The following is a 21,624-nucleotide window of genomic DNA, read 5'->3' on the forward strand; positions in this document are numbered from 1 at the left end:
ATTTTTCCAAGAAATAATTATTGCTAGCCTAAAGGGAATGTGATATGGTTTCCATAGTTTGAGGGGTGGTTAATAAGCCTAATAATCTAAATTCTCTCGCCAGATTTTTTGATAAAGTGTTTATTTTTTGAGACACATGATTTTTTCCATTTTTAAATTAGGGAAATCTAGAAACACCCATAACTTAAAATAGAAATACTTTATTAAAAAAAGCTGGCGAGAAAAGTTTCTAAATTTAATAACCTTTCATATGACACCTTGTTTGTTTAAATTGGCCCTATGGTTAGCTCAGACAATAATTATGAAATTGGGTCATTCAGTGTTTCTAGATCAAATCAAGAAAATTTGAGCAAGTACTAACATTACCTTCAAATATCACCTTTATTACTGGCCAATATATTGGAAAAAAGTCAGTAATATTATTTGGTAACATTTTTGTAATAAAAAGATCCAAAAAGCAGTTCTATAAAGAGGATGTAAAGGAGAAAAAATAATATTTAAACATAGTATCCCTTTTCAAATATTTACCAATTTTAGTGAACGAGGCTTAGTGTCAAAACCACTTTTATGTGCAAAGTCAATGGGGTTTCTTAATGATAAAAAATAGCATAACTCAAAAAACGCTTTTTTGGCAAAATTAAAATTTGGCAGGCATGTTTTTCTCACTCAACTACACATCCTGTATCATTTTCAACCAAATCTGTGCATGACACCGTAGCCGATAATACTACCTTAAAAATAACTTTTAATGACTACCATTTGCTACTTTCTGACTTTGATGATATCATCTATAATGATGAATAAACATAGAACCTAATTGTACCATGACTTATGTGTAAAATCAAACATAGTAGTAAAATAATTAAATGCATGCTCCTTATCAAAATGGCTTGATGTAGGTTATGACCACTTATTTTAAAATAAAGAAAATAAAAGATAATTAATAATTAATAATTAAAAGTCGCCTCATCCCTGGTTTTCAACCATGAAACAGGAAACTAAGAATTAATTGTGAAGGGCCTAATCGGCCGGGGTCCAGGGCTCCCTTTAGGGCCCTGGAAGCTCTCAGGGTTTAGATGCTCTCTCGTGCTATCTGAGCCTTATTTTGGAACAGTTTTCTATCAAAATTTACATCCTTTTTAACAAAAAAAACACTTAAAACAACTTAAAATTTCAAAGTATTAGCCTTCTGTCAAAACTCACAAATTTCCAACAATGTTTTCATTTTTTTGTCGTAAGTCATAGTACATAGTATATGATTGATATACTGTAAAAGTAGAAATTTTCGCGAGGTTTTTATTTTCGCGAATTTCTCGTGGACATAAAATCGCGAAAATAAAAACTCGCGAAAATAACCTTTTGCATTAGGTTGCTATTGTATCAATTTCACAACCGTGACATTTACTTCTCTCGCATTTGACAAAATCTTCAAAATCGCGAAAATATCTTATCGCGAAAATATTGACTTTTACAGTAATCACATCTAGGGCTCAACCGATTATTGGATGTCGGATGTCGGTAAAAAAATTCAAAAAACAATTTTTATTTATTTTTAACATTTTTTAGAAGTATTCTGCAACTTTGAAGAACCACTGGACCTATTCTGAAGGGCTAGGATTATTCACAGATAATTTGAAAAAAAAAGACGAAAAAATTACAGTTTGTTATTCTTAATATGCACATATTATAAATGCATGGAAAACCAATGCATCTATAATATGTGATAGATGAAGAAATAAACATTAGTTAATGGTTTGCATATACAGGATAACAAACTGTAATTTTTTACCTTTTGTTTTCCTTTTTAAAATTAACTGTGAATGATCCTGAAATTTCATAATAGGTCCAGTGGTTCTCCAAGGTTTTTTTTTTTTTTTTGCAATTTTTTTCTGTGACCTCTGTGACCTTTCTGGGAACGCCGTTCCCGCGTTCCCGCGGTTTTTGGAGGCCTGCACTGCACTGTATGTAGACCTGCCTGCATGTCTTCGGTCCTAGCCTTCAACATACTGACATTTACTGGGCCCGATAATCAGATGATGTCATAATGTTAAATAAAGATTACCGAGTTACAGTTACTGGAACTAAGAGAGTATGATACAGTTACTGGAACTACATTGCCATTGCCAATTGCCAATGGCAATGCCATTTGTTTTTCTATTTTTGTTTTCTCTCCCCCAGGTTTGTGAACGGTCCCTTAACCCCCTGCCCTGGCTCATATTTATTGCCTGAGGGCTTTTGAAATAATAATAATTATTATTAAATACTTTAAATGTATAACTTACTAGTTTGTTCCTCATGTCTACTCATAGTCATACTCATATTGACTTGTACTCATGCACTCGCCGGCAAACAAACAGCTGATAAAAACCAGCGCTGGTACCAGTAGTGTAAATTGTAACGCGCCTTCCTTGTGCTACTGATTTTTAATATTCAATCAAATATTTCAATTGAACATTATTTTATGGTTAAAATCACATAACATTAGTATTCGGATGGCTAAATTGTTTATTTACTAAACTTTAAAGATATCGGCCCTATATCATGTATCGAAGGAGAAATATTTTCAAAGCAACTGTCAATACTCTCAGTCTCATTAAATGCCCATATACATGTAATTTAAAATCTAATTAAGGGGATCCATGTGATTTCATTTTAGAATGTGATAAGGCTAGCATTTTCGGGCGGGGTAGCGGGTACCCGCCCGAGATTACATTACCCGGGTAGGAAATACGTACCTACCGGTACCGAAAAAAAAAATTCAAGATATTTTGTATTTTAATATGAAAATTGATCAATTTGTATTCATGTCATAGTCTATTAATGATTTCAAAATGCATTGAATTTGAATGCATTTTGAAATCATAATAGAGTATGATATGAATACAAAGTATCAATTTTCATATTAAAAATACAAAATATCTTGAATTTTTTTTTTTTTTTAGGTCAACCATGCATTAAGGTCTAGGGACACTACAAAACCGAAAAAATAAAAAAACTTAAAAAAAAAAAAAAAAAATTTTTTTGCAAATGTCAACTCATAAACCAACTCGCAACTTGACAACTGTCAACTCGCAAATTTCAACTCGCAACTTGCAAATTTCAACTCGCATCTCACAACTCGAACTCGCACTCACAACTCGCACTCGCAACTCGCACATTTATATCCACACCCGATATATAGCATGTATAGAGAGCACACTGCACCAGGCCTCCAGAAAATTTTCTGCTGTCTGGGAACTTAATGACAAGTGCTGGAAATTTTCTGTGAAATAATTGAAATAGGCCTATGTGCGCTTAGCGGACATCACGAGCGCGAAGCGCGAAGTCCTAAGGCCAATTACAATTGATTCTTAGTTTCCTGTTTCCCGCCCGCGTCCAAAGTAGAGAAATGCAAAATATTTAATTATTTTATTTATATTTTGGATTTTCTTTAAGGTAGGATCATCGGATAATAGGCCCATGCAGGAAAATAGCCACTATATCAAATCAGAATTATGTATCCTCATCAAATATATAACCAATTGAAGATAAGTCTTTACTCCACTTATTTTTAATGTTTCATGAAAATTGAAACATTTCTTATGTTTTTCTTTATTTTATGAAAATTCCATAATTTTTCCAAGAAATAATTATTGCTAGCCTAAAGGGAATGTGATATGGTTTCCATAGTTTGAGGGGTGGTTAATAAGCCTAATAATCTAAATTCTCTCGCCAGATTTTTTTGATAAAGTGTTTATTTTTTGAGAAAAATCATTTTTCCCATTTTTAAATTAGGGAAATCTAGAAACACCCATAACTTAAAATAGAAATACTTTATTAAAAAAAGCTGGCGAGAAAAGTTTCTAAATTTAATAACCTTTCATATGACACCTTGTTTGTTTAAATTGGCCCTATGGTTAGCTCAGACAATAATTATGAAATTGGGTCATTCAGTGTTTCTAGATCAAATCAAGAAAATTTGAGCAAGTACTAACATTACCTTCAAATATCACCTTTATTACTGGCCAATATATTGGAAAAAAGTCAGTAATATTATTTGGTAACATTTTTGTAATAAAAAGATCCAAAAAGCAGTTCTATAAAGAGGATGTAAAGGAGAAAAAATAATATTCAAACATAGTATCCCTTTTCAAATATTTACCAATTTTAGTGAACGAGGCTTAGTGTCAAAACCACTTTTATGTGCAAAGTCAATGGGGTTTCTTAATGATAAAAAATAGCATAACTCAAAAACGCTTTTTTGGCAAAAATTAAAATTTGGCAGGCATGTTTTTCTCACTCAACTACACATCCTGTATCATTTTCAACCAAATCTGTGCATGACACCGTAGCCGATAATACTACCTTAAAAATAACTTTTAATGACTACCATTTGCTACTTTCTGACTTTGATGATATCATCTATAATGATGAATAAACATAGAACCTAATTGTACCATGACTTATGTGTAAAATCAAACATAGTAGTAAAATAATTAAATGCATGCTCCTTATCAAAATGGCTTGATGTAGGTTATGCACCACTTATTTTAAAATAAAGAAAATAAAAGATAATTAATAATTAATAATTAAAAGTCGCCTCATCCCTGGTTTTCAACCATGAAACAGGAAACTAAGAATTAATTGTGAAGGGCCTAACGGCCGGGGTCCAGGGCTCCCTTTAGGGCCCTGGAAGCTCTCAGGGTTTAGATGCTCTCTCGTGCTATCTGAGCCTTATTTTGGAACAGTTTTCTATCAAAATTTACATCCTTTTTAACAAAAAAAACACTTAAAACAACTTAAAATTTCAAAGTATTAGCCTTCTGTCAAAACTCACAAATTTCCAACAATGTTTTCATTTTTTTGTCGTAAGTCATAGTACATAGTATATGATTGATATACTGTAAAAGTAGAAATTTTCGCGAGGTTTTTATTTTCGCTAATTTCGCGAGTGTATATAAAATCGCGAAAATAAAAACTCGCGAAAATAACCTTTTGCATTAGGTTGCTATTGTATCAATTTCAAAACCGTGAAATTTAATTCTCGCGCAATTGACAAAATCTTCAAAATCGCGAAAATATCTTATCGCGAAAATATTGACTTTTACAGTAATCACATCTAGGGCTCAACCGATTATTGGATGTCGGATGTCGGTAAAAAAAATTCAAAAACAATTTTTTATTTATTTTTTAACATTTTTTTAGAAGTATTCTGCAACTTTGAAGAACCACTGGACCTATTCTGAAGGGCTAGGATTATTCACAGATAATTTGAAAAAAAAAGACTAAAAAATTACAGTTTGTTATTCTTAATATGCACATATTATAAATGCATGGAAAACCAATGCATCTATAATATGTGATAGATGAAGAAATAAACATTAGTTAATGGTTTGCATATACAGGATAACAAACTGTAATTTTTTTACCTTTTGTTTTCCTTTTTTAAAATTAACTGTGAATGATCCTGAAATTTCATAATAGGTCCAGTGGTTCTCCAAGGTTTTTTTTTTTTTTTTTTGCAATTTTTTTTCTGTGACCTCTGTGACCTTTCTGGGAACGCCGTTCCCGCGTTCCCGCGGTTTTTGGAGGCCTGCACTGCACTGTATGTAGACCTGCCTGCATGTCTTCGGTCCTAGCCTTCAACATACTGACATTTACTGGGCCCGATAATCAGATGATGTCATAATGTTAAATAAAGATTACCGAGTTACAGTTACTGGAACTAAGAGAGTATGATACAGTTACTGGAACTACATTGCCATTGCCAATTGCCAATGGCAATGCCATTGGTTTGCCAGTATAGTGCCCCCCCAGGTTTGTGAACGGTCCCTTAACCCCCTGCCCTGGCTCATATTTATTGCCTGAGGGCTTTTGAAATAATAATAATTATTATTAAATACTTTAAATGTATAACTTACTAGTTTGTTCCTCATGTCTACTCATAGTCATACTCATATTGACTTGTACTCATGCACTCGCCGGCAAACAAACAGCTGATAAAAACCAGCGCTGGTACCAGTAGTGTAAATTGTAACGTGCCTTCCTTGTGCTACTGATTTTTAATATTCAATCAAATATTTCAATTGAACATTATTTTATGGTTAAAATCACATAACATTAGTATTCGGATGGCTAAATTGTTTATTTACTAGCTTAAAAACAACAAATCTATTCCTTTTGTTTTACAAAATTAAGTTAGAATAAATGTTCACACCATATTTTTTAAAAATATTAAACTTGGTTGAGCTAGATCTATGCGTTACTTCATGAGGTAGAATCAACCGGAAGCTTGATGATGACCTTGCTGATGTAGTGTTTTTTATAAGCTTACTTGGATCTTGGATAAAAAATCCTCCTAAGGTTTGTTTGATAATTGATGTTTATTTAATTTTCTGTAAAGGGAACCAGTAATTGTTTTATAAATATTTATTTATTATTTATATTCATCTGAATGCTATGTCATGTACGTCGATATACATGTATGATCAACGTTCAAAATCTTGATGGCAAATTGTTGGTCAAACTCAAAGAAGCACGTTGACGTGCCACATGGTCAGTGATGGTCCTCCATCGAGCTATTTATATCAGGGATATAAAGGGATAGGCATGGTAGTATTACGTAACACACCGAATGATGATGTAGTTTAACTCTAGACAATAGGCGCCATATTGCAGGAGGGTTAGAGTTCATACATAGAGGAAACGTTAAAGGTTAGTAGATTAGGTCACCCAGGCACATCACTAATGTGTTTCACGAGTTGTAATACCGACAGGTAAAAACATTGATTTTGTAAAATTCTCCCGATTTTTTAAAATTACTAAATAAGGTTAGTACTTCAAACCATTCTTTGATGAATCTATGCAATATGACGGTAATTTTTGAAACATCTAAGAATCAATCTTAAACATCTTCACGATATTCATTTTTTTGCGCATGGTCAAAGCATGCTCTTGCGCTATCCACAGACTATCCGTGGAAACTTCAAAGCAACGATCATGCGTTAATATTTACAAAATGGCGAATGATGTAGTTTAAGGGAGCGCACCACCATTAAACGCGCCCATTGAAATACACGGTAAAATGCCTACATTTGGATCTCGTTTTGGCACTTGAATTACGTATTTCAACTATAAAGCTTGGTATCAGATTAAAGCTGATCATGTGTAGAATATTATTCTTTTAACGGAATATATTGCTAACCACCGACTTTTTTCTGTTATTTTGCAAAAGAAAAAATTGTGTAAATTTAACCCTAAAAATCACTCAATTTTGGAAACCGGACGTTGTTCAAATTCGCGCCAGAACTTCAACTCTGAAATAAGAAATTGGGACTTTTTCTCCAATTCTTCATGTATATACTTGTCGGAAGCAAATGAGCTGAAAACGGGCAAAATTTGACTATACGCTTAGAAAATAAAGCAAACAAGCTCAAATAAGCGGTGGACTATTTTAACCGAATTTCACTGTTACATAAATCGTGGAGTGATTTGGTGGTGCGCCCTCTTATAAATGCAATAGTTATCAAAATCCAAATTTTTACTTTTTAAAGTAAACTGGAGATAGTTTCTAGTCATTTTGCAAACTTTCATCCCTCTGCGACATTCCGCTCGGAAGAAATGATGTTTTAAAACTCAGCTCGAATCACCAAAAACCCAAATTTCATCATGTTCATCAACATGCAGAGTTTTGCAGGGGTTGGACAGAAAATTGAATGATTGATGCAAAAGGACACTTTCTAATTTAAATTTTTTATTTGAGAAAAGTACAAAATGTGTGTATTCATGTTTTGAATATCTTTAATATAGGCCTATTTACTTAATTATGTCAAAGTACCCCCCTTCTTCTTCTCTCTCTTCAAAACAAGGCCTACTGATATTGGCAATTTAAGCAAAAATACAAGTTTTATGCGTTATTCTGATCTGGTATAAATTTACAGCAAAAGCACTCACGAAAGCGATTTTTCATGCTTTTCTTGACGCCAGAGACCTGTATTTTTGGGTAAATGTTTTTACAAATGTTCCTAAAATTAATCACAAAAGTTATTTAAAGCATTTGTGACTGAAATAAACTGATTTTTTAAGACTTCCGCCCTTATTCGATGTCTTTTTTTTGTACAGAAGCTTAACATAGTAACACATCTTGAAAGCCTCTTATAAGGGAGCGCACCACCCTTAAACGCGCCCATTAAAATACACGGTAAAATGCCTACATTTGGATCTCGTTTTGGCACTTGAATTACGTATTTCAACTATAAAGCTTGGTATCAGATTAAAGCTGATCATGTGTAGAATATTATTCTTTTAACGGAATATATTGCTAACCACCGACTTTTTCTGTTATTTTGCCGCAAAGAACAATTGTGTAAATTTAACCCTAAAAAATCACTCAATTTTGGAAACCGGACGTTGTTCAAATTCGCGCCAGAACTTCAACTCTGAAATAAGAAATTGGGACTTTTTCTCCGAATTCTTCATGTATATACTTGTCGGAAGCAAATGAGCTGAAAACGGGCAAAATTTGACTATACGCTTAGAAAATAAAGCCAAACAAGCTCAAATAAGCGGTGGACTATTTTAACCGAATTTCACTGTTACATAAATCGTGGAGTGATTTGGTGGTGCGCCCTCTTATAAACGTCAATAGTTATCAAAATCCAAATTTTTACTTTTTAAAGTAAACTGGAGATAGTTTCTAGTCATTTTGCAAACTTTCATCCCTCTGCGACATTCCGCTCGGAAGAAATGATGTTTTAAAACTCAGCTCGGAATCACCAAAAAACCCAAATTTCATCATGTTCATCAACATGCAGAGTTTTGCAGGGGTTGGACAGAAAATTGAATGATTGATGCAAAAGGACACTTTCTAATTTAAATTTTTTATTTGAGAAAAGTACAAAATGTGTGTATTCATGTTTTGAATATCTTTAATATAGGCCTATTTACTTAATTATGTCAAAGTACCCCCCCCCCCCTTCTTCTTCTCTCTCTTCAAAACAAGGCCTACTGATATTGGCAATTTAAGCAAAAATACAAGTTTTATGCGTTATTCTGATCTGGTATAAATTTACAGCAAAAGCACTCACAAAAGCGATTTTTCATGCTTTTCTTGACGTCAGAGACCTGTATTTTTGGGTAAATTTTTTAACAAATGTTCCTAAAATTAATCACAAAAGTTATTTAAAGCATTTGTGACTGAAATAAACTGATTTTTAAGACTTCCGCCTTATTCGATGTCTTTTTGTACAGAAGCGCGAACATAGTAACACATCTTGAAAGCCTCTTATAAGGGAGCGCACCACCATTAAACGCGCCCATTGAAATACACGGTAAAATGCCTACATTTGGATCTCGTTTTGGCACTTGAATTACGTATTTCAACTATAAAGCTTGGTATCAGATTAAAGCTGATCATGTGTAGAATATTATTCTTTTAACGGAATATATTGCTAACCACCGACTTTTTCTGTTATTTTGCCGCAAAGAAAAATTGTGTAAATTTAACCCTAAAATCACTCAATTTTGGAAACCGGACGTTGTTCAAATTCGCGCCAGAACTTCAACTCTGAAATAAGAAATTGGGACTTTTTCTCCTAATTCTTCATGTATATACTTGTCGGAAGCAAATGAGCTGAAAACGGGCAAAATTTGACTATACGCTTAGAAAATAAAGCAAACAAGCTCAAATAAGCGGTGGACTATTTTAACCGAATTTCACTGTTACATAAATCGTGGAGTGATTTGGTGGTGCGCCCTCTTAACTCGAACAATAGCGTGACCGGCGTGACGTAGTTTTTGGCATTGTTCCTATATGCACTTTCACCCTCCTGTTTATATTAAAAGGTGAACCTCATTGAAAATAAAGTTATATGTCAATGGGAAGCTTACGATGTCAGGAAGTAGACACAGACTTTAAGGTACATATTTCGAGGTGCATAACAAACACCAAATCATGCCAAATTGGTGTCGTAACAAATACCAAATTGGTGTCGATGACCTGACATGCTTACTTTACTTTACTTTTGTCCTCCGCTTGTTCCTCTCAGAGTCGCTGGGAAATGATGGGACGCCTGTCTTGGGCTGCATGGGTAGCATCTGTCAGGTTGGTATTGTGCCTTGTCAGGATTTTCTTGCCCCCCTCAATCCATCTTCTTCTTGGTCTTCCTACAGGCTTGGTACCGGACAGTTTGCTGTTGTAGTACGTAGGTCCGCAGGGCTGGTTGATTTGTGGGCATGCGCATGCCATAAGGTGACCAAACCATTTGATGCGATGGCTTTCAATCTGGTCTAGCATAGGCTTGGTGCCAACCATGTCTCTGATGACTTCATTTCTAATTTTGTCCCGTCGTGTCTTGTTTATAGCTTTTCGTAGGCATGATCATTTCACAGGTGGTGATCTTCCGCTCAGTCTTTTTTGTTCATAGCCCATGTTTGTGCCTGGTAGCAGAGAGTCGGAGTATAGATTGCGTTGATGATTGTTCTTTTTGCATCCATTGGCACCGCTGGGTGGGAAAGTATAGGCCCAAGCATGAAGGTGATGTTGTTTGCTTTCTGGCATCTGGTTTCAATTTCTCGGTCTATCTTCCCGTCTTCAGTAAAGATGCTGCCCAGGTACTTAAACTCCTTTGATTGCTGGAGGGTTGTGTTGTCAATCTTGATGTACAAGGTCTTTTGGGATCTGCTGATCAGCATGGTTTACTGTCTTTGGGATGCTTATGCTCATGCCATACTTCTGGCAGGTTGCGTGCAGTCTGTTGGTGTGGTTTTGTAAGCTAAGGCTGTCTTGGTGGATGAGACATTGATCATCTGCAAACAGTAGTTCATTGAGAGCTTCTTCATCTAGATTTGCTTCTTGGGTGATCCTGTCCATAAAAATGAGGAACAGGAGAGGCGAGAGGACACATCCTTGTCGGACACCTGACTTCACAGGAAACCACTTGGTGAGTCCTGTCCTTGTCCTGACAGTACAGAGGCTGTCCCTGTAGATGGCTCTCACACTGTCCAGCAGTTGCCCTTTTACACCGTAGTCTTCTAGCACAGTCCAGAGTAGATCTCTGTTTACTCGATCAAACGCCTTTTCTTGGTCTATGAATATAGTGTACAGATCTTGATTGTACTCAATACTCCTTTCACACAGCTGTCTCAGAGCAAATATGGCATCAGTGCACCCTCTGTTCTTCCTGAACCCAAACTGCGCTTCGCTCAGCTGATGTTCAACAACTGGTCGTATTCGCTTCTCTAAGATCTTTCCATAAATCTTCCCAGTATGGCTGAGCAGAGAGATTCCTCTATATTTGCTACAATCTCTTTTACTCCCTTTTTTTGTCTCGCCTGAACTTTGTTCAGGATGGGACTTAGTAATCACTATTTCTGTCTGTCCGTGTGTGTGGATGGATGGATGTGTGTGTGTGTGGATGTATGTATGTATGTATGTGTGTCCGTCCGGAGCTGTATCTGGGGAACCGTAAGACTTACGGTGACGCTACTTGGTGGGAGGAAGGGTATCCAAGTTTGCTCCGTAACCGTATGTTTTCGGTGAAAAATATGCAAATTAACATAGCTAATTTGCATAATTTATGCGAAAATCAGCGCAAATTGATAGCGGAGTTTGTGGACAGACTATCTCAAGATCCGTCGGGCGCATGGTAACAAAACCTGGTAGCAGCTATGATACACATCTGCTGATCACCTGATTAGTTTTTCGCTAAAAGTATGCATTTAGTTGTTAATTAGCATAATTTATGCGGAACGATTCTACAAATATGGTTGGAAATCTGAAGAAATCCGCCTTGTGGAGCTGTATCTGGGGGATTCGTAAGATCCCTAAGCCCTATGATGATGAAACGTGGTAGGGGTAGTATGACCAGAGGATCTCAATCCGATTCGTTTTTCAGCGCAAAATATGGTAATTAAGTACCTAATTTGCATAATTTATGCATAAAATGCAAAAACCTATTTTCTAAGAGACTAGGGGTCGCACGTTCTTCAAACTTGGTGGGTGGGTGCATCTTCACCCCAGACAGAACAAGTTTGTATTGGTTAAAAGTGCGCCAAGGTCACCCAAGGTCATCCAGGGGTCATCTGAGGTCAAATGACTAAAACTGTCGTATGGGCACGATACTTGGTGGGTACGGTCAACATAATGTGGTAGGGGTAGTATGACCAGAGGATGCACACTAGTACCCCCCCCCCATGTGGCCCCTCCCACACACTCAAAGTTGGGGGGGTCAAAATTTAATGAAATATTGTTTTTATATTATGCATTACATATATCAATTTCGGTCATGTAGGCCAAGTCATTAGGCCAAAAAAGACTTTTAAGAATGTCTCTCATGTACAAAAGTATAGGAAACTGTACATTTAAAACAACCTTTTTAGGGTGAAGGAAGCATTTTTCAAAAAAATGTCTAAAACGGGTTTTTATGTCAAAAATGTCTCTGTTGGGGTGCTACATCGAGTCAAATGTTCACTAGCACCCCCCCCATGTGGCCCCCTCCCACACACTCGAAGTTGGGGGGGGGGGTAAAAAATTTAATTAAATAATGTTTTTATATTATGCATTATATATATCAATTTCGGTCATGTAGGCCAAGTTATTAGGCCAAAAAGACTTTTAAGAATGTCTCTCATGTACAAAAGTATAGGAAACTGTACATTTAAAACAACCTTTTAGGGTGAAGGAAGCATTTTTTCAAAAAAATGTCTAAAACGGGTTTTTATGTCAAAAATGTCTCTGTTGGGGTGCTACATCGAGTCAAATGTTCGGAAGATTATTTCGGGGTCATCTGAGGTCACCCAGGGGTCATCTGAGGTCAAATTACTAAAAACTGTCGTATGGGCATGAAACTTGGTGGGTACAATCAACATTTAGAGTAAAATGTTCGGAAGATTCTTTCGGGGTCATCCGAGGTCACCCAGGGGTCATCTAAGGTCAAATTACTAAAACTCTCGTATGGGCATGAAACTTGGTGGGTACAATCAACATTTAGAGTCAAATGTTCGGAAGATTATTTCGGGGTCATCCGAGGTCACCCAGGGGTCATCTAAGGTTAAACTACTAAAAACTGTCGTATGGACATGAAACTTGGTGGGTACAGTCAACATTTAGAGTCAAATGTTCAGAAGATTATTTCGGGTCATCCGAGGTCACCCAGGGGTCATCTGAGGTCAAATTACTAAAACTGTCGTATGGGCATGAAACTTGGTGGGTACAGTCAACATTTAGAGTAAAATGTTCGGAAGATTATTTCGGGGTCATCCGAGGTCACCCAGGGGTCATCTGAGGTCAAATTACTAAAAACTGTCGTATGGGCATGAAACTTGGTGGTACAGTCAACATTTAGAGTAAAATGTTCGGAAGATTATTTCGGGGTCATCCGAGGTCACCCAGGGGTCATCTGAGGTCAAATTACTAAAACTGTCGTATGGGCATGAAACTTGGTGGGTACAGTCAACATTTAGAGCCAAATTTTTGGAAGGTCATTTTGGGTCATCCAAGGTCACCCAAGGTCACCCAGGGGTCATCTGAGGTCAAATTACTTGAAACTGTTATATGGGCATGAAACTTGGTGGGTACAGTCAACATTTAGAGCCATGTTGTTTGGAAAGTCATTTCAGGGTCATCCAAGGTCACTCAGGGGTCATCTGAGGTCACATTACTAAAAACTGTCGTATGGGCATGACACTAAGTGGTCACTGTCAACATTAAGAGTCAAATTTTTGGAAGGCCATTTCAGGGGCACCCAGGGGTCATCTGAGGTCAAATTACTAAAACTGTTGTATGGGCATGAAACTTGGTGGGTACAGTCAACATTTAGAGCCAATTTTTGGAAGGTCATTTTGGGATCATCAAAGGTCATCCATGGGCATGACACTTGGTGGTTACAGTCAACATTTAAAGTCCAATTTTGTAAGGTCATTTCAGGGACATCTGAGGTCACCCATGGGTCGCCTGTGGTCAAATTTCTAAAAACTGTCACAGGGGCATGAAACTTGGTGGGTACAGTCATCATTTAGAGCCAAATTTTTGGACAGTCATTGCAAGGTCATCTGAGGTCACTCAGAGGTCATCTGAAGTCAAATGACTAAAAACTGTTGTATGGGCATGACATGTACAGTCAACATTTAGAGCCCAATTTTTGGAAGGTCATTTTGGGGTCAGTAAGGGTCATCTGAGGTCAAATTAGTAAAAATTGTCGGATGGGCATGAGACTTGGTGGGTAGGCCTACAGTCACCATCAGCCAGGTAATTGTGCCCAGCCGAGACCTACCAAAATTTAGGGATCAAAGGTCAAATTCCAATATTGGTCCAATCAAGCTCAAATTGAACAGGCAAATCGCCATGGGTTGTTGCAGGTTCATTTTCTTCTACCAAAAGTAATCGTAAAAGCAGGCGATCGCGAAAGCAGGCGAGACTCGTGGTTCGAGAACCGCCTTGTCTTCCAGATGGGGACAATTATTGCACGCTGCCAGTCATCGGGTACAGCTCGCTCCTCCCAAGCCCTGTTGAACACTCTTGTCAACCATTTGACTCCTGTATCTCCACAAGCACGTATGGCTTGTGTTGTGATGTCATCAATTCCAGCTGCCTTGTTTTTGGGACTGGTTTTAATAGCATTTCTGACTTCCTCCTGGAGTATGGGTGGATCAACTTCCTCTTGGAACCGAGGATGGAAGGGCTGCTGCTGTTGTCTGTCACCATCACCGCTTGGGTTGAGCAAATCTTCTAAGTATTCTCCCCATCTGTTGGTGATTTCGCAGCTGTCTGTGAGGGGTTTCCATCCTTGTCGCTTATGATGGCGGTTGGGTCAAAAGGCTCGTCCCGCTGTTTGTAGGCTTTAACTGCTTTAAAGAACTCTCTGCTTGAGCTACTTGATTTTTCTGCCAGATCTTCCCCATAAGTTTTCCAAGACTGGTCTTTGGCTTCTTTGATAGTCTTCTTGCAGTTACGCCGGGCTTCCCTGTACTCGTTGTAGTCTGCTTCCAGGTTGCTTTTGGACCATTTCTTGAAGAGTCTTTTCTTCTCTTTGGTTGCTGCTTTGACCATGTCATTCCACCAGGATGTCCCTATCACTTGTCCTGTTTTTCTTTTCTTAGTCCCACAGTTTGCTTTAAGGGTGTCTGTTAGAGCATCTTTGAACCATGTCCACTCTTCTTCTGTGTTTCCTTTTGAAGTGAATTTAAAACATCAGTGATGTACCACTTTCTGGCTTATACCATTAGAAGCATGTACGCTTCATTGATACTGATGCCACCAATTGAACGAGAAGATTTGCCCCTTCATTTTGCATACCACTTTGTCCAATTTCTTTTTCTCATTTCTTCACAAAATGCAAAAAAATGCAAAAAAAATGCAATGGGTGTAGTAGTACCCCCTTAATTTTAACTTATTTGTACAGTGTGAATGGGGGTAGTTCGTTCTTGAGAAAGCTGGTCTTGATTTACACACAAATTGCTTTTGAGCTAAATCGAGCGTTGGCTTGGTGGAAAAAGGCGTTGCGCAGCCGGCCGGGAGATACGATCTATGAGGGTTCGAGTCTTGGGCTTGCCTTAGGTGAAAATTCTCTTCCCTCCCAAACAGTTCCTATAATATGGTCAGAAATACTTCAATTCAGTTCAGAAATTTAATTTCAGAATTTAATTGAAGAATTTCTTCTCGCCCCCATACACTGCTTATCACATGCAGATATAGGTAGTGTATGTGCTTCCTCTGTGATTCGGAAGTCACATAAAGCCGTTGGTCCTGTGTACAGGAAGAGTCAAACCCTGTGCATGTTAAGTGTCGAGCTATTCGAAAAAGGAAGGGGGACCATCCCCGGTTCTGATATCTGCAATCAATCCTAGGTTCCAGGATCGTGCATCGTGCATAAGGTAAACTTCACGTAAAGCCCGTGCGTTGATACTCAACCATTTGAGGTAAGCACGTATATGGAAGGAAGTTACGGTGGTACGGGTATGTTTCAGGCTCTCCGGCAGTTCCTTAGCCCCACATTTGGATCTGCTCCAGTTCTTTGAGCCTCAAACTCTGACAAATTGTTATGTAGCTCTTTAAGCTCAAATTTGGAAATTATTTAGAAATTTTTAGCTCAACAGTGTGTAATTTGGCCCTAATTTCAGTTCTTCAAGCCCCTATTTTGCCCGAAAATCATTGCTTAGTTCCCAAAGTTCGGCGCTCTGCGCCGCGCACCCTCCCGAAATTTAATTTGAGTGCCCCCCCCCCCCCGGGCCTGTTTCCCGTCCGCGTCCAAAGTAGAGAATTGCAAAATATTTAATTATTTTATTTTTATTTTGGATTTTCTATTTTAAAATAACTTTTAATGACTTCCATTTGCTACTTTCTGACTTTGCTTGTATCAACTATAATGATGAATAAACAAGGAACATAACTGTACCATTACTTATGTATAAAATCAAACATAGAACTTTGTAAAATAGGTAAATGCATGTTCCAGTGTTCCTTGTCAAAACGAGTTGATGTAGGTTGCGACATCTTGTTTTAAAATAAAGAAAATAATAGATAATTAATAATTAAAAGTCGCCTCGTCCCTTGTTAGGCATGATCACAAAATTTTCAAGTTAGGTTTTTTCACATGGAAATCATTTTGTTTAACTTAAAAAATGAGGGCCGGTCAACCACGTCTGTAGCTCAAATATCAACAAAGTTATGGGCAAATGTCTGTTTTTTAAATTTTTCATTTTTCTGCGGCCATCATTGACAATTGGCCATATAATTACTAGCTTCATTTTATTTGAGCAATGGCCAATTCTCTTTAAATTGCAAATCTTGTGCAAATTACAGATTTCGCCTGTTTTGTCATACGGTTGTAAATTCAATGAACTATGACTTTGCTAAAGTGCACTTACAAATTGATATGATTCAGTGGGAGCCCCAAGAAAATGGGGGTCATGTGTTTGGGAACGCTAAAAATCGGATGTCATTACCGTGAAAAATAATATTCTGGACAAAAAAGTATGAAATCTTTTGTTAAATTTGTTAAAAATGCACACAAAGAATTTGGTGTTAATTTCTATTAATAAGGGGTCATTGGGTGTAAGCAGATAAACTCAAGGATTTACCTTCCTTTGCATTTCACTATAGGCCTAATGTTTGAAGCAATACTAAAATGACAATATCTTTCAAATTTCAACACCAATCGATGCAACCCAAGCCGGCAAATCCACGGCCATGTGGATGTCTATTTCACCCAAATATTTGCTAATCCCCACATAAACAGAATTGCACACGCAACACTTTGGATGACAATACCATTTCATAGGGCATGTATGCATTTTAAATGTAATTTCAAGCCAAACATGCCAAAATGGTGTTGATTCCGTTGAACTTAAAGCTCCTTGCCAATGTGATGACCATCATTATAGTATACAGAAAGTTCCACACATGAGCAGGTAAAATAACTGATGAATCCATTTAATTAGCTCCCATTTTGGTTGTGATGGCAATGATCAATTGAAAACCTGCTATTTTTGCAAGCGCCCGACTGCTGAATTCGGTTCCACAGCAAAACCAAATTCAGGAGGTAAATGATTAAAATGAACGAAAATAAAAGACCTAAAAAGACCCAATTTTGCCGGACTCGAGGAAGACTCGGAGCCGAGTCCCGAGTCCTTGGGGTCCAAGTCCGAGCTTCCGAGTCCGAGTCCAAGTCCTTGAAAAAAGGACTCGAGTCCGAGTCCAGGACTCGAGTCCTCCAACACTGGTAATTGAACTGTGGCCTCTTGTATTTTGTGGCTAGGGACTGAATTTATCAACTCATTTCCAGTGCCATTGAAACTTTAATACACACTTAGTCTGGAAAATAGGTCAGGGCAAAGCTTGTAAACGTATGACCTTCTGGTAACCTACCAGGAATTCAGACCGGGTAACTTGTATTTTTGCTGAACCATGAAATGGTATCAGCCTATATGAGTGAATGTTACTAGCTTACTTACTTACTAGCTTACTAGCTTACTTACTTACTAGCTTACTTACTTACTAGCTTACTAACTGACTAACCATTTGGTCTGAAATGGACATATCTCTAAATGCCACGAAGGTATGACCCCATGAGTGGTGTCATATGAAAGAGGAAAACATAAAGAATATAATAAAAATATTTCCAAACGTCAGAGGTCATCCTGGGGTCACAGGGGTCAAAAAAGGTCATTTTAACCGAAACGCAATGATCCTTATGACATTCTAAACATGTTTAAAATATTTTAAAATTCATTTAAGGTCATTAAGGGGCAATAAAGGGGTCAAAATTTGACCCCTTTATTGCCCCTTAATGACCTTAAATGAATTTTAATGTCAAGTTTTCAAAATGCTTCAATTGAGCTGAAATTTAAATGCAATGATGACAGTGGTATAGGCCTACCACAATATACTGCCGAAGCCACATGGTTCAGCTAAGGTGCGGTTATCGCTCTTGTTTAGGATCAGGCCGCAATTCATCAACGGGAGGAAGTTTCTGCTTGCCATGCTTACTTTGTGTTTACTGGGACTGCAATAAAAATAACTTTGTAATTTACCTTTTAGCCTATGTAAAACCAATAAGTTTTAATTTGAGGCTGCCCTACATGTTGATAAAAGTGGTCTTTATGCATAGGTGGTAAACGGCCTTGCTTCTTCTCCTTCCCCCTGTGTTCTCTCTCTTCCCTCTAATATTTTTTCTAAATTCCAACTTAAAATATTTATTTCCTGTTTCCTTACAGAGTACAAGCACCTCGTTCAAGAATCACCAAAAATACTCTACTACTTCAACCCTTCAAATGCAGATACTGTTTACGATTGTGGTCAAATTTTGAGGGGTATAGGAACTTCTAAGGAAGCACACAAGAAGTCATCAGAAATGGAGAAGTAGAATTTCCAAAGTGCAGGAGGGTGACAGACTGTGCCAAAGTCAAAACACAGAGCAACTAGCCCTTGATCTAGGACTTCCTGTTGTTCCAGGAAATGGATTTCAACAAACAATAAAGATTTGAGTGTGACAAATGCAAGAAACGTTTCTTAACGCTTTTCGCATTTGATTACCACAAATGCACCTTAGAACCTCAAAGTGGCTCAATTCATCAAGCGACTCATGTCCAACCAAAATGCAAATGAGCAAAGGGTTTTGCCACACATGACCCCCTGAAAGAACACAGTTATTCAAATTCATTTATTCATAATTCTCAACCTACATGTGACCACTGCAAAAGGGGATTTAAAGATGCATCATTCTGTAGATTATGCCACTAAGGACAATCAGCAACAAACAACAAAGAAAGTTTCCCAAACATATGAGTGCGACAAATGCACAAAGCGTTTCTTAACGCTTTCAGTGTTTGATGAACACAAATGCATCTCTGACAGTCAAAGTGGTTCAACTCATCAAGGACCTGGTGTCCAGCCTTTGACGACTCCTTCGCTTGCTACGCCCCTGAACAATGACAATAGTCCATTAATTCTGAGTTGTCATCATTGCAATAAAGCATATAAATGTAAAACTTCCTTACAAAAGCACATCAAGAATCATGAACGTGATCAGAAAATAGAAACTGAGATAGTGTGCATATACTGCGACATGAAGTTCAAAGGGAAACAGTCTCTTGCAACGCATAAGAAACGCCATGGTGGTGAGACTCCATTTGAATGTATGCAGTGCTTAGAGAAGTTCTCGAGCAGAGAAGAGCTGACTCAACATCGAACAAGCCATGTTGATAAGAAAGCACTGAGTTGTCATCAGTGCAATAGAGCATTTAAATCTCGAAAGTACTTACTAAATCACATAAATAGTAATTTTGAATGTTATAAGCAAGGCGAGATGGTCATGATGGTGTGCATGTACTGTGACAGAAAGGTTAAAGGGAAAGCCGGTCTTAATTCTCATATGAAAAGACATGTCGGTGAGACTCCATTTGAATGTAAACAGTGCGGGATAAGTTTGCATCTAGAGAAGAGATGACTCAACATCGGACAAACCATGTTGATGATAAAATAGCTCTGAAATGTCACCATTGTGTTAAAACATTTCCAACTCTGGCTAAGTTACAGAAACATTTGAGCAAATTTACGACAGGGTATAAACGTAAGAGGCTTATATGCGATAAATGTGGGAAAAGACTTGATTCAAATTATCAAAGGGATATTCACATGCGAGAAGCTCATACCGGTGAAGAAATATTTAAGTGTACAAACTGTGGAAAGAAGTTCCTACAAGAGAGTGAGCTAAACCAGCATGTGGAAACAGGGTGTGAAAGTTTGAAATGCCAGGAATGTGATAAGCTTTTCACGAGGAAAAGCTTCTTGAAACACCACATGATAAGTATGCACTCAAAAGAAAAGCCTCCCCACCTTCAGTGCAAGTATTGCTTCAAAAGTCTATCAAGTGAAAAACAATTACAAAAGCATATCAAGAGAGTTCATGAGATTGGAGATATAGAAATTTCAAAATGTGAATTTTGTGGGAAAATTTTTCCTTTTGAGTCTTATTTGAGGAAACACATACAAAGTAGACATCCTGATACCCTACAGTACGAATGTACCCAATGTGGGCATAAATCAGCGTCCAGTAGATACCTAGCATCTCACATAACACGGTACCACAGTGGTGGTGAAACAAGTGTGACGCATACGAAGCCCCTGTGTACATACTGTGGCAAGACCTTCCGTAGAATGTATTATCTAAAACGACATCTGCCAGTTCATACAGGGGACAAGCCCCATTTATGTCCATCATGTGGTAAATGTTTTTCCACAGGTTTTGGACTCAAATCGCACATGAAAACCCATGATGGGAAGAAAGAGTATCTGTGTAATTTGTGCGGTAAAGGATTTGTACATCCGTATTCATTGACGTCTCACTTGAAGCATAACCACAAAAGCGAAAAAAGTCTAGATGAGGATAATTAATATGATGTGTATGACTTAAATTAACATCCATTTGTGTAAAAGCAGGCATTAGGAGCCAAAAACATGCTCATCTATAAGGGTGCAGTTCTAAAAACCCAATACATTTGTACATTCATTGAATGACTGTTGAAAATTTGGGTACAAAAAATCCGTGACTTGAGGTCAAATTGCACTATGATTGTTTAATTGAGGTTATTGAACTATGCCATTGAGATGAGACCATTTTGGTCCATAGTTAGGTGGGTAGCTCAATCGTTAAGGCGTTCGACTATGGTGCAAGAGGTTGCATGTTCAAACCCGGGTGGTGCCTAGTATGCTCTCGTGGAAAAATTGAGTTGGCTTGAAATTCCCCTGGACAAGGAACTTACTGCTAATTGTCTCGTTGTAACCCTTACTAAACTCAGGGAGAGGATCCTGGTTGCGATGGTTATTTGTGGAATGTCTAGGGTGTGCGCTCTTGTAGCAAAAGTCCCGGATTTTTTGTTAAATGGTTTATGGAATGATGTGGGGCTGTAGTGGTCAGCGACAACCTGTAAAGTGTGCTGAGGCTTGTGGATCACAAGGTCTAGTGCCTGTGCGTAGCGCACTATAAATCTCTTTTTTATACTTAATTGTATTGTGAAAGCTGATGTGACGTGATCAAGCAAATTGAATCGGATGTTGAGATTTTGGGATATAGCCAATACTAATCTTACTATAATTCACCGGATCTCTGTCTGTCTGTGTTTGTCCGCAGCTTTTCTCGGAGACTAGGG

The 21,624-nt window shown here is 37.6% G+C and overlaps 1 protein-coding gene across 1 annotated transcript in view; it reads left to right on the forward strand.

Moving 5' to 3' along the window:
• Window positions 1-21,181, forward strand: part of LOC140141196 (uncharacterized) — a 76,664-nt gene extending 55,483 nt beyond the window's left edge. The window contains exon 4 of the transcript XR_011857374.1: window positions 21,031-21,181. The gene's annotated coding sequence lies outside the window, so the exon portion shown is untranslated. The remainder of the gene's footprint in view (window positions 1-21,030) is intronic.
• Window positions 21,182-21,624: the final 443 nt, after the last annotated feature.

Source organism: Amphiura filiformis, chromosome 19, assembly GCF_039555335.1.
Source record: "Amphiura filiformis chromosome 19, Afil_fr2py, whole genome shotgun sequence".
NCBI lineage: Eukaryota > Metazoa > Echinodermata > Ophiuroidea > Amphilepidida > Amphiuridae > Amphiura > Amphiura filiformis.